We start from the raw sequence: 15,043 nt of genomic DNA on the forward strand, positions 1-15,043 counted from the left end.
TTGTTATATGCTTGACTGTCAAATTCAATGTACCTCTTGTGAACTATAACTGCTTTATCCCAATAAAAAAAATATTTAAAAAAATAATAATAATAATAATAATGAATAATAATAATAATAAAATAAAATGAAATGAAACTTTATGTATTATAGATGAGAAGCAATGGGGGGAGGAAAATGATAATGAAATAAATGTGAATGTATGTTTCAAAAAGGCAGTTATTTGACAAGCAAGTTTCAATAATCGTGTAGAATATTATGTTTATGATAAAAACATGTATAGAAACGAGCTGTGCTCAACAAGAACATTTACTAAAATGTTTTTGTATAGATCTAAAGTATTACGATTAATTACATATCTTTCACAAATTAAACAATTACATACAGAATGAAGGATGAATAAATACATATAAATGTATGTATATGGAGAGAAGATATACATATACATATATGTAGTCATTCTATTTTTATTTATATCAATACTTATAGACATGTGTTTAGCTCTACTTGGTCATTAAGTCCTTCAGGGAATATGGAGTTCATGCGGTGCATCCAATAAATTTCTTGTTGACACAGAATTTTGAAACGGTCTCCTCCTCTTTTTGTATTCTCAATGTGCTCGAGACCAAGGATTTTGAGGCAGGCTGGATTACTGTTATGATTAACTAAATAATGCTTTGATACACTGTGATTAATAAATTTGTTTATAACGTTCCTCCTATGTTCTAGGAACCGTTTCTTTAACCCCTTCCCGACATTTGAAGTACATTTACGTCATGGCCGGGATGTACTTCCCGACGCATGGCATAAATGTACGTCATGGCTTTAAACTGTCACCGCGTCTATAGACGCGGTGACAGTTTAAACATGTCTGCTGTCCCTGACAGCAGACATGTCCCTGCATGCCCAGGGGGGGTGGCGATGCCTCCCCCCCGTCGGCGATCGCTGTGATTGGCTGTTCAAATGTGAACAGCCAATTACAGCGTTTTCTGTGTACCGGCGAATAACGTTCGCCGGTGACACAGGGATCGGTGGTGATTGGTGCTGTAAAGTACAGCACCAATCACCACGGGGTGTAAGGGTGACACTGGTGTCACCCCACCTCACCCCACCCGCCCCCAAAGGCCGTGATTGGTTCGTCGGACCAATCACAGCCATGGAGGGTGATTTAAACTAACGGTGACTGCACTGCAGACGCCATTCCGGTCTGGAATTGCGTGCAGTGCGGTCACCGTGCCTATCTGCCGTGATATACTGACCTGATCCTTGCAAATACTTACCTGATCACCTGATCACTGCTTGTAGCGTGCTGGATGCTTCCTGGATCTGACTTCTTGTGACTTCCTGTGTTGTGCTGCTGCTGCTGCAGTGTGATAGAGTTATAGATAGAGAGATAGAGAGAGATAGAGAGAGATAGTGACAGAGAGTGCTATATTTTGTGTCTGCTGCCCCCCCCCCCCCCCCCCCCCTGTTGTGCTGATCAGTATATCTGTGCTGATCAGCAACTTTTTGGGGGTGCTGGTTTTTTTTTTATATATATATACAGCTGTGCTGCGTGTGCAACTGACTGCTGCCCCCCCTTTTGTGCTGATCAGTATAAATTAACTGATCAGCAACTTTTTGGGGGTGCAGGTTTTTTTTTAAATATATATACCTGTCAGTGCTGCTGCTGCAGTGTCATAGAGTGATAGATAGTGAGAGATAGAGAGAGATAGTGACAGAGAGTGATAGAGAGTGCTATATTTTGTGTCTGCTACCCCCCCTTTTGTGCTGATCAGTATAATTGTGCTGAACAGCAACTTTTTGGGGGTGCAGGGTTTTTTTTTTATATATATATATAACTGTCAGTGCTGCTGCTGCAGTGTCATAGAGTGATAGATAGTGATAGATAGTGAGAGATAGAGAGATAGAGAGAGATAGTGACAGAGAGTGCTATATTTTGTGTCTGCTACCCCCCCTTTTGTGCTGATCAGTATATCTGTGCTGATCAGCAACTTTTTGGGGGTGCAGGGTTTTTTTTTTTTTATATATATATATCTGTCAGTTGCTGCCAGTTGCACTGTCAGTCGCACCAAAGGTTGTGCACCTGCTGCCCCTCACTGGTAATCAGTGTCGCATCACTGATCACTTTTTTTTTTTGAGGGTGCTGTGGGGTCTTTTTTTAATTTTTTTTTTTACACACACTGTGATTTTGTGGGTGTCCTGTGGCCACTGTGCGCTGATCAGTGACGTACATCACTGATCAGCTTTTTCGGCACAGGGTTGATCTATTTTTTTTTTTTTTTGATCAAATTCCTGTTGCCTTTGAGCGCTGTTCAGTGACGGACGTTACTGACCAACATCTGTGCTCAATTTTTGGCGCAGGACCTTTTTTTTTTTTTTTTGCACTACATACACACTACACACTACATACCCCCCCGGGTTGAAATAAAGTTTGTACCCCCCCTACACTATACACGTGTTGAAACATTTCACTACCAGAAACACAAAAATAAAAATGGCATCCCAAATGTCATCCCAAATGTCATCCCAGTCATCCAGAAGAATGTATTCAGCGGAGGAGGCATATGCCATGCTTGCCTCTGACTCTGACACAGCCAGTGAGGCAAGCGGGGAATTTGAAGGATTCATCTTAAGCTCCTCTTCCTCCTCTAGTGATGAGGGACCCCCTCAAAGACGCCCCCGTAGAGCAGCTGAGACCCCCCCCCCCCCAATACTTGATCTCGTATGGACCCCACCACCAGACAATTTTGAGCCCCAGGTTCCTGAGTTTTTGGCCATCCCAGGAATCCAATTTTATTCCACAGGTCTCAGAGAAATTGACTTTTTCAAATTATTTTTCTCTGATGATTTTATAAATTTAATGGTGGACCAAACTAATTTATATGCCCAGCAGTTTATTGCTCAAAACCCCACGTCATCATTTGCTTGGTGGACCCCTGTAGATGCAGTAGAGATGATGAAGTTTTGGGGTCTGGTGTTTCATATGGGCATAGTAAAAAAGCCAGAAATTAGGCAATATTGGAGTACAGATGTTCTGTACAGCACCCCACTTTACCGTATGGCCATGATCCGGACTCGTTTTGAGTTAATCCTTAAATTTTTGCATTACAACGATAATGCACAGTGCCCACCCAGAGATGATCCCACCTTTGACCGGCTATTCAAAGTCAGGCCGGTCATTGATCATTTCAGTGCCAAATTTCCAGAGATGTACATCCCAGATAAATTCATTTGCATAGACGAGTCCCTTATACATTTTAAAGGAAGGGTTAAATTCCGCCAGTACCTTCCCAGTAAGAGGGCAAGGTATGGCATAAAAATGTATAAGCTGTGTGAAAGCACCTCAGGGTACACTCACAGGTTTAGGGTATATGAAGGGAAGGATTCAAGAATTGAACCGCCAGAATGCCCCCCCTCCCTCGTAGGTGTTAGTGGAAAAATTGTCTGGGATTTAGTGCACCCCTTCCTGGATAAAGGTTATCACCTCTATGTGGATAACTTTTACACTAGCATCCCCCTGTTTAAGGCCCTTGGTTCAAGAGGTACAGCAGCTTGCGGTACTGTGCGCAAGAACCAAAGAGGCCTCCCAAAAACGCACATTGCCCAAGTAATGAGAAGGGGTGAAAGCAGGGCACAATCCACCGAAAATATGTTGTTGGTCAAATATAAGGACAAGAGGGATGTCCTTATACTGACAACAATTCACGGAGACAGTACCACCTCCGTCCCTGTACGAGGTACCAGTACCCACACCTCAAAACCTAATTGTATCCTGGATTACAATAAGTACATGGGCGGAGTGGATCTTTCAGATCAGGTACTGAAGCCGTACAGTGCCCTGCGGAAAACAAAAATCTGGTACAAGAAGCTGGCCGTGTATATCATCCAGAAGGCAATGTATGATGCTTACGTGCTATTCCGTTCTACCAGCCAGAGGGGGACATTTATGCACTTTCAAGAGGAAGTCATAAAGAGCCTAATATTTGGGAACCAGCAGGCAGAGGGCCCCAGTACTTCTAGTACTGGCCCCCGTATTGTACCAGGGCAGAATTTTCCTGATGAAATCCCCTCCACTGGAAAAAAGGGCAGGACACAAAAAAGGTGCAAAGTTTGCTATAAAAAGGGAATAAGAAAGCAAACTATTTTCCAGTGTGACACTTGCCCCGACAAACCCGGCCTATGTATAAAGGAGTGTTTTAAAATATACCACACATTTATGGATTATTAGGTTCATCATTTCACCGTGCTTCGGGGGTCTTGCTAATGCCACATAGCACCCACCATTCATTCCACCAGAATCTGAGCCGCAAAATCCAAAAATCACTCCTTCCCTTCTGAGTCCTGCCATGCACCCAACTGGTATTTTTTGGTCACATGTGAGGCATTGCCGTACTCGGGAGAAATTGGGGCACAGATTTTGGGGTGCTTTTTCTCCTTCATACCTTATGAAAATGAAAAATTTTGAGCCAGAACTGCATTTTTGTGTAAAAAAATGTAATTTTTCATTTGCACAGCCCAGTTGTATCAAAATTGGTGAAACCCCTGGGGGTTTGAAATGTACACTATACCCCTAGATGAATTCCCTGAGGGGTGTAGTTTGCAAAATGGGGTCACTTGTGGGGGGGTTCCACTGTATTGGTGCTTTGGGGGTCTTGCTAATGCGACATAGCACCCACCAAAATTCCACCAGAATCTGTGCTGCAAAATCCAAATATCACTCCTTCCCTTCTGAGTCCTGCCATTTTTTGGTCACACATGAAGCATTGCCGTACTCGGGAGAAATTGGGGCACAGATTTTGGGGTGCTTTGTCTCCTTCATTCCTTGTGAAAATGAAAAATTTTGAGCCAGAACTGCATTTTTGTGTATAAAATTTAATTTTTCATTACCACAATTGGTGAAACCCCTGGGGGTTTGAAATGTACATTATACCCCTAGATGAATTCCCAGAGGGGTGTAGTTTGCAAAATGGGGTCACTTGTGGGGGGCTTCCACTGTATTGGTGCTTTGGGGGTCTTGCTAATGCGACATAGCACCCACCAAAATTCCACCAGAATCTGAGCTGCAAAATACAAAAATCACTCCTTCCCTTCTGAGTCCTGCCATGCACCCAAATGGTATTTTTTGGTCACATGTGAGGCATTGCCGTACTCGGGAGAAATTGGGGCACAGATTTTGGGGTGCTTTGTCTCCTTCATTCCTTGTGAAAATGAAAAATTTTGAACCAGAACTGCATTTTTGTGTAAAAAAATGTAATTTTTCATTTGCACAGCCCAGTTGTATCAAAATTGGTGAAACCCCTGGGGGTTTGAAATGTACACTATACCCCTAGATGAATTCCCTGAGGGGTGTAGTTTGCAAAATGGGGTCACTTGTGGGGGGCTTCCACTGTATTGGTGCTTTGGGGGTCTTGCTAATGCGACATAGCACCCACCAAAATTCCACCAGAATCTGAGCTGCAAAATACAAAAATCACTCCTTCCCTTCTGAGTCCTGCCATGCACCCAAATGGTATTTTTTGGTCACATGTGAGGCATTGCCGTACTCGGGAGAAATTGGGGCACAGATTTTGGGGTGCTTTGTCTCCTTCATTCCTTGTGAAAATGAAAAATTTTAAACCAGAACTGCATTTTTGTGTAAAAAATTTAATTTTTCATTTTCACTGCCCAGTTGTACCACAATTGGTGAAACCCCTGGGGGTTTGAAATGTACATTATACCCCTAGATGAATTCCCAGAGGGGTGTAGTTTGCAAAATGGGGTCACTTGTGGGGGGCTTCCACTGTATTGGTGCTTTGGGGGTCTTGCTAATGCGACATAGCACCCACCAAAATTCCACCAGAATCTGAGCTGCAAAATACAAAAATCACTCCTTCCCTTCTGAGTCCTGCCATGCACCCAAATGGTATTTTTTGGTCACATGTGAGGCATTGCCGTACTCGGGAGAAATTGGGGCACAGATTTTGGGGTGCTTTGTCTCCTTCATTCCTTGTGAAAATGAAACATTTTGAGGCAGAACTGCATTTTTGTGTAAAAAAATGTAATTTTTCATTTGCACAGCCCAGTTGTATCAAAATTGGTGAAACCCATGGGGGTTTAAAAATGTACACTATACCCCTAGATGAATTCCCTGAGGGGTGTAGTTTGCAAAATGGGGTCACTTGTGGGGGGCTTCCACTGTATTGGTGCTTTGGGGGTCTTGCTAATGTGACATAGCACCCACCAAAATTCCACCAGAATCTGAGCTGCAAAATACAAAAATCACTCCTTCCCTTCTGAGTCCTGCCATGCACCCAAATGGTATTTTTTGGTCACATGTGAGGCATTGCCGTACTCGGGAGAAATTGGGGCACAGATTTTGGGGTGCTTTGTCTCCTTCATTCCTTGTGAAAATGAAAAATTTTGAGCCAGAACTGCATTTTTGTGTAAAAAATTTAATTTTTCATTTTCACTGCCCAGTTGTACCACAATTTGTGAAACCCCGGGGGGTTTGAAATGTACACTATACCCCTAGATGAATTCCCTGAGGGGTGTAGTTTGCAAAATGGGGTCACTTGTGGGGGGCTTCCACTGTATTGGTGCTTCGGGGGTCTTGCTAATGCGAAATAGCACCCACCAAAATTCCACCAGAATCTGAGCTGCAAAATACAAAAATCACTCCTTCCCTTCTGAGTCCTGCCATGCACCCAAATGGTATTTTTTGGTCACATGTGAGGCATTGCCATACTCGGGAGAAATTGGTGCACAGATTTTGGGGTGCTTTTTCTTCTTCATACCTTATGAAAATGAAAAATTTTGAGCCAGAACTGCATTTTTGTGTAAAAAAATGTAATTTTTCATTTGCACAGCCCAGTTGTATCAAAATTGGTGAAACCCCTGGGGGTTTGAAATGTACACTATACCCCTAGATGAATTCCCTGAGGGGTGTTGTTTGCAAAATGGGGTCACTTGTGGGGGGCTTCCACTGTATTGGTGCTTTGGGGGTCTTGCTAATGCGACATAGCACCCACCAAAATTCCACCAGAATCTGAGCTGCAAAATACAAAAATCACTCCTTCCCTTCTGAGTCCTGCCATGCACCCAAATGGTATTTTTTGGTCACATGTGAGGCATTGCCGTACTCGGAAGAAATTGGGGCACAGATTTTGGGGTGCTTTGTCTCCTTCATTCCTTGTGAAAATGAAAAATTTTGAGCCAGAACTGCATTTTTGTGTAAAAAACTTAATTTTTCATTTTCACTGCCCAGTTGTACCACAATTGGTGAAACCCCTGGGGGTTTGAAATGTACATTATACCCCTAGATGAATTCCCTGAGGGGTGTAGTTTGCAAAATGGGGTCACTTGTGGGGGGGGTTCCTAACTTTTAGCATCTTATGGTGCCTAGAAACCTACATGGTGCCTAAAAAATAATCTCATAAAAAGGAGGCTCCAAAATCAAGTAGGTGCTCCTTCTATTATGAAGCCTGTGGTTTGGTCAACGTGCACACTAGGGCCACATATAGGATATTTATGAAAACAAAAGAATTGGGGGAATCAATTTTTAGTCACAGTTCTCTAGTAAAATCTACTGTGTTCCTTAGAAAAATGTATTAAAATTGCAAATCTGCAAAAAAAATGAAATTTTGAAATTTCACCTACACTTTGTTTTAATTCCTGTGAAACACCTAAAGGGTTAACAAACTTCCAAAATGCTGTTTTGAATACTGTGAGGGGTGCAGTTTTTGAAATGGCATCATTTATGGGGGTGTCTCACATACAAGTCCCTCAAAGTCACATCAGAACTGAACTGGTCCCTAAAAAAATCAGTGTTTGAAATTTTCTTGAAAATTTGAGAATTTGCTATTCATATTTTAAGCCTCCTAGTGTCCAAAAAAATTAAAAGGAGGTTGAAATAATGATGGCAACATAAAGTAGACATATGGTCTATGTTAGTTAATAACTATTTTGAGTGGTATGATTATTTGTATCACAAGCAGAAAATTTAACATTTTGAAAATTGCAAAATTTTCCATTTTTTTACGACATTTTGGTATTTTTCACAAAAAAACACAGACTGTATCGACCCAAATTTACCACTAACTTGAAGTACAATGTGTCACGAGAAAACAATCTCAAAATCACTGGGATAAGTAAAAGCAAAAAAAAGTTATCCCCACTTAAGTGATACCTGTCAGATTTGAAAAAAAGGGCTCTGTCAGGAAGGCAAAAACAGGCTGCGGCGGGAAGGGGTTAAGGACCGTGTGGTACGTCCAATGTAGATCAATCCGCATGAACAGGACAACATATAGATTATGTATGTGCTTTCACAATTAATAAAACTTTTTATTTTGTACATCCTACCATCACTTGTTTTTAGCTCTTTTACATTATTTTGAATATACTGCCAAGTGATGCACCTATTTTTGTTACATCTAAAACAACCAGTCATGCTGTTCTTTATAGATTGTAACCAATTCGAATCCTTAGATTCTTTTAGATCAAAGAAACTGGGTGCTAAAAGATTTTTTACAGTTTTTTTTTTTTTCTAAGGATTCGAATTGGTTACAATCTATAAAGAACAGCATGACTGGTTGTTTTAGATGTAACAAAAATAGGTGCATCACTTGCCAGTATATTCAAAATAACGTAAAAGAGCTAAAAACAAGTGATGGTAGGATGTAAAAAATAAAAAGTTTTATTAATTGTGAAAGCACATACATAATCTATATGTTGTCCTGTTCATGCGGATTGATCTACATAGGACGTACCACACGGTCCTTAAAGAAACGGTTCCTAGAACATAGGAGGAACGTTATAAACAAATTTATTAATCACAGTGTATCGAAGCATTATTTAGTTCATCATAACAGTAATCCAGCCTGCCTCAAAATCCTTGGTCTCGAGCACATTGAGAATACAAAAAGAGGAGGAGACCGTTTCAAAATTCAGTGTCAACAAGAAATTTATTGGATGCACCGCATGAACTCCATATTCCCTGAAGGACTTAATGACCAAGTAGAGCTAAACACATGTCTATAAGTATTGATATAAATAAAAATAGAATGACTACATATATGTATATGTATATCTTCTCTCCATATACATACATTTATATGTATTTATTCATCCTTCATTCTGTATGTAATTGTTTAATTTGTGAAAGATATGTAATTAATCGTAATACTTTAGATCTATACAAAAACATTTTAGTAAATGTTCTTGTTGAGCACAGCTCGTTTCTATACATGTTTTTATCATAAACATAATATTCTACACGATTATTGAAACTTGCTTGTCAAATAACTGCCTTTTTGAAACATACATTCACATTTATTTCATTATCATTTTCCTCCCCCCATTGCTTCTCATCTATAATACATAAAGTTTCATTTCATTTTATTTTATTATTATTATTATTCATTATTATTATTTTAATCATTATTATTATTATTATTTTTATCATTATTATTATTATTATTTCCATATCAATATTAATATATCCAATATGCTCTAGTAATATGAACTCCCAGTAATAATTGTATTATTATTATACTGCATATTCCATTTATCATAAATAAAGAGATCAACAGTCCCACCTGAAGCTCTTATATTTATAAATCCATGTCTCCGTGTATATACCTGGAATAAAATCCCCCTTAAACGTATATTGAATGGTATGGAACGCATGACTTCCTGTATTGTGCGTTCCATACAGATACAGAGCGCTAACTTGGATGCCTCCTAGAATAAAATCCCCCTTAAACATATATTGAATGGTATGGAACGCATGACTTCCTGTATTGTGCGTTCCATACAGATACAGGATGCTTCCTGCGTTCCAAGAGTCGCGTAATACAGCTGAACTTCCGGCTACCAAGCCGGAAGCTATATGTGACGCCGATCAGCGCGTCTTCCCTGGTCCACGCCAGGTCTGACACTGGCGCTTCCCCCGCCCTGTGCTAGACAGGTGCACTACTATCAAAACAGGAGGGGAACTATATAGTTGTGGCACAATAAAAATACACGCTGTATAGCTGATTAAAAAAAAGGCGCCAATATTATATGCGTTCCAACAACCGGAAATACGCATCCGGAGTGCGTTCCAAAGACAGGAAATGGATCGTACTTGTATAAAAACGCAGTTCTATACCTCTAAAATCACTGTATATTCTCTAATAAAGTAGTATAAATGCTTATATATACCTGACAGGTCTGCCTCCTGTCAGAACCCATTTTTTAGATGAAATTGGTCAATTGGGTAATGTTTTTACTGTTGCACATTGCACTTCCTGTAATAGGGTATAAATAACCTGCCAAGCCATACAACAGTATCCCTTTGAAAAAGTTACCAGTTAGGGTAACGAAACGCGTCAGGATACATTGGTGTATTGGGACCTGAAGCTTTACAGCGGGACACTCCTACAATTGCCTTGCCTGGTACCACTTGTACCCAACTTCATTGCACCCCTACATTGGAAGAATCCTGTTTGGGACACTATCACCAGCCTAATTGGGAAGCCGTTTATCCATCTGTGCAACCGTCATTCCAACTAACGGACAGTAAGCTCTGAGACACAGCGGCCGAATTCATCCCAGCATGGTTATGGACACCCATCCATTCGGATCCCCAACCAACTAAAGGGGTAACCAAGGGGCACCTTGAGATCTGGACTATTGGCAAGTAGGAGAACGCATAATTACTTAAGCTCGGTCCCATCTATACCATTTTATACCAATTGATTTTATGGTAGAGATACCACTGTTCTTATTATTCACTGTATGAGCATAATCGATTATTGCTTCTTTCATATGTGCTTAAATAAATGTATTTTTATTGTGATACCCAATTGACCTAATCCAATTTTTTACCTAGCGCTCCACTTCTTGTTTTTCTTTTTTACTACTTATTGTCTCAAGGAACTGACCTTCCTTGGTGTGAGCGGCTCAGGTCACAAAACACCCCATCCTCGGCGCCCCTATCTTACCCTTGGTAAGAAACCAACTTTTTTTCTACCTTTAATGGGGGCCTGACTGCGGGGAGTCTGCTACAATGTGAAAACAACCCGCCACTTAGTGTGGGGCAATACGCATAACCAAAACCTATCGCCCGCAAAACTTGCCATTTAGCACCCGCAAAACCTGCGGCACTGGCCCTGTAAGCACAACAATATGTAGAAAGATACAATGGAATGGGTTAAACCACAGTGTGATGCAAACCAAGAAATCCACAGCGAAATGACAGTAATATGCAATGAAGGCAATACACACAGAAAATGCCAATGAGGGCGTCCAAGCGTTGGGGTATATTTCTACATAAGGATAGTGAGCAGGAGGTGGAGCCTCTCGCTTGGGAAGCAATTTTGCGCTATAGAGCGTATTGTATCGCCCTGCACCACCTTGAAGCTGTCACACCTCTTCTTAGCCCCTGTCTTTTTAGTGTCTCTCACCCCCCCCCCCCCCCATGTGTCTCCCTGCACGGCCCAATGACACTCACCGTTACTCATAGACTTTCCTTTTTGTGCCTTTCACCCCCCCCATGAGCCTCCCTGCTACCATGTGCCCCTCACCCTCCCTCTTAATCCCTGTCCTTCTTGTGACTCTCATCCATATGTCTCCATGCACTGCCCTGCAGCTGTTACCCCCACATTATAGTCCCTGTGCTTTTAATGTCTCACACCACATACGTCACCCTGCATTGCCCTGCAGGTGTCGCCTCATCTCCTAGTTCCTGTTTTCCAAGTCCCTCTAACCCCCCCCCCCCCCCTATGTGTTTTCATGCAATGCCAGGTGGTTATCACCCCTCCTCATAGTCCAAGTCATTATGGTGCCTCTCTCCACCATTGGTTCCCCTGCGCTGCCTTGTAGCCCTCACCACTCCTCCTAAAGTAGTTCATGTCCTTATAGTGCCTCTCACCCCCCCCCCCCCCCCACCCCATGTGTCTCCCTGCCCTACCTGGTGGTTGTTTCCCCTCCTTGGCTTTTCATGTTACTGTCACTTCTGGATTGGACCTCCAGGTCCATTAAGTATTACCCCCTTATCCCTCCTCAGCCTAACCCTAAACTCCCTCCATAACATAACCCTAATACTGACATATCACATTGTTTGACACTTTTACAAAATATCAACATCATAACTGTCATCCTAATGACTGCATCCCAATTGTGAGAGTTTTGTGGGGTTCTGTTGCCTGGGCGTGAGATGACAGAGGTTGTTCGTTCAGCCTACCTGTAATCTTTGTGAAAGGTGATGGCAATACTGAGTGAAGAAATCCCATGTAACCTCTTCAATAAACATCTACAACTTTTTTTACAGTTGGTAACTTAGCAACTAGGTCATTTCATAGAGTATGAAGTATATTATTTAATTAACTCTCACTCTTAATAACTAGTAGTATCTATATGTAGTATCTATATGAGGAATACAGCTATTTTCAAAAACTCAAGGGTCTTTTATATTAAGACGTACATGCAAATCAGTTTTATTTGTGGACAGGGCTGACTGAATCATTTACAATCAGTTAATGTGGGATGTAGAGATACTTACTGATTCTATATGACACTAGTACGCAGGGCAGGCGACAGGGGGAGTCAAAGGGGACACTTGTACCGGGCCCCGACCAGTTGAGGGGCCCCAAGACTTTGAGGGACTCAGGGTCTGAAAGCATGGCTGTCTAACTACTTGTCTGGCTACCTGTACTAATGAGTTTAGTGACATCACGCAACACACTAAACCACACAACGCACAATGCTGTGCCCTCCCATCTGCCCTCCCTTATTATATTGCATTGTAAATATTAATTATCTATTTACTTCTAATAATAAAAAAAAATACAATATGCAATGTAATAAGAATCCGCGTTCGGTGTTGGGCGGCCCCCCGAGATATCAGTGTTCCGGACCCCAAGATTTCTGTTACCAGCCCTGCTAGTACGTGCCAGAATGTTTGAGTTCTGAGACCACGATTTCGGGAGCAGTTGCAGGGATATGAACATTCAGCCTGGCCCTCCCCACAACACTGATAACACTACTTGGATTGAGGTGAGGGCTGGGATATAACGGAGATGGAAGTGTCTGATAATAATGTCTCAAATGTGTTGGATGCAGATCTGTGATCTTTACTGTACGTCTAACACTATTCCTTATACTTCTATTTCTGAAGCAAACAACATATAAAAACTGCACTGGGAGCAGCCTTAATATAACTTGAATTTATTATTCAATCTAGATTCATTATATATCACTGGCCAGTGGAAATACCAAAAAAACACCAACAAACATTAATGGACAGACAGACTAACATAGAATAACCAGATTATTCATTTGGTTAGCAGCTTTTATATTTTTCTAAGATGCCTTATGGTAGGTGTTAGAAAGCCATCTTTTATCCAGATAATTTGGGTCAGTGGCTGTGTATTACACATAAGATATACTACTGCCAATTACTTCACTTTCAGAGTAGTCATTTTGTTTAAGGGCATTTTCCCATCAATGTGTCAATTATAAATTTAGCGATGCAGAGACACGATAATTATTTTTATTTTTGCTGCAATCAAGAAAAATTAAGTTTTTTTTTGTCATTATTATTTTAGTTCACAGCCTTGTTTTTTTAACTTAATGGCCTTCTTTTTGCTGTTTTTAGAGTAGTTCTATGTTTTATATAATTTTATGTAAAAAATCTTTATTAGTCCATTTAACACCTTTTTTTCCTATTAGGGGTCATTCTTCTCATATGAATTCTAATTTATTATTTATATACAATACAATGACCACACATATAAAAAAGTGTAATACATAAAAAATATTGTACATGAAAATGTATATAGAATATTAAATTGACTAAAAGAAGACAAAAGACAAACAATTTACATTAAATAAATAAAAAATAGAAATATATATATATATATATATATATATATATATATATGGGGAGTGGGAAAGTGGGAAGGGACCAGATGGACCTCTGGTGTCATTGCCGATGGCACCCAGACACACCTTCAAAAGTGATAAAATGGAGTGTGATAAACAGCCAGCCAATCAGCTCTTACCTGTCTTGTCACAGACTGTGTTTGAAAATATCAGGCAGGAGCTGATTGGTTGGTTGTCTCTCACTCTCCATTGTATCACTTTTGAAGCTTAGTGGATCTGGCCCATGTTTGTACCCAGCAATATGTATGTACCCAGCAATATTGGCAGCGGCAGGGACCCAGCAGGGTGCTGTCATCAGCAAATGAGGCTGAAGCATGTGGGAATGGGCAAGCCGAAACACAATGAGGCTGCTGCATGTGAAAGGGGGTCAGGGGGAGCACAGGGAGGCATGTGGGATGGGGAAGAGTAGAACAGAGCATGCGGGATAGAGGAGCACAGTAAGAAGAGCACAGCGTGGTATGTGGAAAGGGAAGGGGTCAGTGTTGGAGTGTAGATGTCTTTTTATTATTTTTTGCTTGGCTCCTCTCAAGTTCCTGTGTCTTCAAACTGCCATCTTTGCTGGCCTAGCAGACCACCTGAAGGACCACCTGGATACGGTGCTGTCATTGAAGCTTTGAGCTGAGCAGAAAGTTGAATTGGATGCATATCGACCACCTCACATACACACGTAATATATATACAGCCCAGCCGGGGGACATTTTTTATACAAGGTTCCGTGGCCATTGCAGTACCTCTGTGGCTGATCAGATTAAGTATGTGTTTGGGTCTATATACGTTTATGTTCTTTGGTGATTTTATTTTAAGGATCAAATTTAAAAAAAAAAAAAGTTTTTATTAAAGTATTGTTGGGATTGTTATAAAGTAACAATACTGACCCTAAGGTAAAATGTGAAACAAAACAGTTTTCCTAAATCACAGGTTCTTTTCTACATAAAGACCATGTTGTTCGCACCACAACTTGGAGTAACAACAAACTTCCTTGCTGGTTAACATCACACAGCTGTCAGGTGGTTATAGACAAAGCATACAGTCTACAAACAATGAATCAAGCAGTGTAAATTTTTTCCCTTTGGTGCCAACAGCACTACAAATAAACATTCAAAATTGAGTGTCTTGGATTATAGTCACCAGAGCGTGC

Source organism: Crinia signifera, chromosome 4, assembly GCF_055691185.1.
Source record: "Crinia signifera chromosome 4, ASM5569118v1, whole genome shotgun sequence".
Classification (NCBI taxonomy): Eukaryota; Metazoa; Chordata; class Amphibia; order Anura; family Myobatrachidae; genus Crinia; species Crinia signifera.